The sequence below is a fragment of the Lolium perenne genome, chromosome 3 (assembly GCF_019359855.2).
Source record: "Lolium perenne isolate Kyuss_39 chromosome 3, Kyuss_2.0, whole genome shotgun sequence".
Taxonomy (NCBI): domain Eukaryota; kingdom Viridiplantae; phylum Streptophyta; class Magnoliopsida; order Poales; family Poaceae; genus Lolium; species Lolium perenne.
Window position 1 is genome coordinate 136886399 of NC_067246.2, and position 2331 is coordinate 136888729.

General features: G+C 43.5%; 1 long non-coding RNA gene across 1 annotated transcript; it reads left to right on the forward strand.

The window, feature by feature from the left end:
- Positions 1-690: 690 nt before the first annotated feature.
- LOC127338415 (uncharacterized) lies at positions 691-1145 on the forward strand. The gene is made up of 3 exons (XR_007874356.2): positions 691-773; positions 900-980; positions 1080-1145. It is a non-coding gene; the product is annotated as an uncharacterized lncRNA (long non-coding RNA).
- Positions 1146-2331: the final 1186 nt, after the last annotated feature.

Consider the following 2331-nt stretch of genomic DNA (forward strand, 5'->3'; position numbering starts at 1 on the left):
CATGCGAACCACTTATTAGAATATCTAACATTAACAGCGGGTACGCTAGGGAAGGTTGGAATCTGAGTTCTTGGTTGGTAATTTTGGCAGTTTACTTCCGTTATTATCTATAACCTATATGCATTGTTCCTTATGCAAGAGATTAACACTTGGAACCCTGCCATAGCAATGCCATTCATGCTTTACTATGTTTCTGCCTATTTGATATGCTTGTCTTGGAGCAACTGCGAAGGTGATTCGAACCTGACATTTGGTCATTCTTAATGCCAGTTTACTTTATGTGGAAAACCTTGGCATTACCCTACTCTAAATCTGAATGTCTGAAATTCGTATCTCATGAAAAGCAACATCTAGTTGGTTTTAATCTGATATCTGGTAAATATTGGCTTATTCATTTGGCAGCTCAAGTTTTTTGTTATTTGAAACCAGCTGACTTGGTCTTAAATGTGATATCTAAACACAGATTAAGGACAATGGAGCAGGAGGATTAGCATTTCACTTGATGGCTGAACCTAAAATGATAGGCATGTCGACCACGACTAGTGCACGCAAGAGAAGGACCCGCAATGAGCCAAGATGTGCTCAAGACATGCATCTTATCGTATCTTGGGCTGATTTCTGCTACATGCTGTTATCTGATCTCTACATTGCGTAATACATGTTTGAATAGTTAATTGTTGTAACAATGTTTGCAATATTACCAGAATGCAGTTTTAATGAAGCAGTCATCATTAGAAGATAGTCGCCAAAGCGACCCTGTGCAACATTATGATGTAAGTCTGTGCTTAGTACAAGTTCCATACATTGTCTTATTTATGGAACTTGTTATTATCTTATATCTACATTGCATAATAAATGTTTGAATAGTTCACTGTTGTAACTATGTTGCATATTACTAGAATGCAGGTGTAATGAAGAAGTCCTTAGTAGAAGATAGAGCGCAAAAAAGGTTCCGGGGTGAGCCTATGCAACGATATAATGTAAGTCTGTGCTTAGTACTTGTGACTATCTCATATTGACAATGCTTAATACATGTTTGCATAGTTCATCGTTTAACTCTTTTTTTGCATTATTATCAGAATGCAGTTGTGATGAAGCAATCTTCATCAGAAGAGAGGCCCACAAAAAGTTCTGATCTTTCTTCTGATGCATTCTCTTATAGCCGTCAACCTAGACCATTCCTTTCATCAAACAGTAAATATCTCAAGGCTGTACTTTATAAAAGACATGGTATTGCTGCTTTAAGATCTGTAGCTGATATGTTGACCAAGAGTACACAAGATTCAATCAAGGCGATTGCCAAATGTCAACGTGTTATTGATGATGCTAATAGAAGTCCTCAATGATTCTATATAAATTTTTTATTTGGGCACATTAATTGCCTTGTAATTTTCCTAGTTATTTTATTTGTGTATGTAATTGTGTGTATCATTGATACCAGATTTTAGGCTCATGAAATTTAATGCAAGTTGACTAGTCAAACAACCAGGGCCCTACAACAGATTGGGCCGGCCCACTTACAGTAGTGTGGGACCCACTTTCATTTTGGGTCGGCCACCTACTTATTGGGCCGGCCCGTTAACAGGAAAGTGGGCCCCACCTGCTTATTGGGCCGACCCACTATCTTGTTGGGCCAGCCCACTTGCTATATGGTGGACCCCACATACTAAATGGGCCGGCCCTTTAACAGGAAAGTGGGACCCACATGTATTTTTGGCCCGGCCCACTATCTTGTTGGCCCGGCCCACTTGCTATATGGTGGACCCCACATACTAAATGGGCCGGCCCTTTAACAGGAAAGTGGGACCCACCTGTGTTTTCGGCCCGGCCCACTATCTTGTTGGGCCAGCCCAATTGCTATATGGTGGACCCCACATACTAAATGGGCCGGCCCATTAACTGGAAAGTGGGACCCACCTGTGTTTTTGGCCCGGCCCACTATCTTGTTGGGCCGGCCCACTTGCTATATGGTGGACCCCACATACTAAATGGGCCGGCCCTTTAACAGGAAAGTGAGACCCACCTGTGTGTTTTTGGCCCGGCCCACTTTCTTGTAGGGCCACCCCATTTGATCTATTGTGGACCCCACGTACTAAATGGGCCGGCCCGATAGCAGGAAAGTGGGACCCACATGCTAATTGGGCCGGCCCAATAACTTCTTGGGCCGGCCCAGTTGCTTTAAGGTGGACCCCACTAGTTAAATGGGCCGGCCCGATAACAGGAAAGTGGGTCCCACATGTCTTGTGGGCCGGCCCTTTTGCCTGTTGACCGGTCAAACGAGTGCATTCGGCCCAGCCCACATGCTTAGTGGGCCGGCCCATTAAAGTTTTG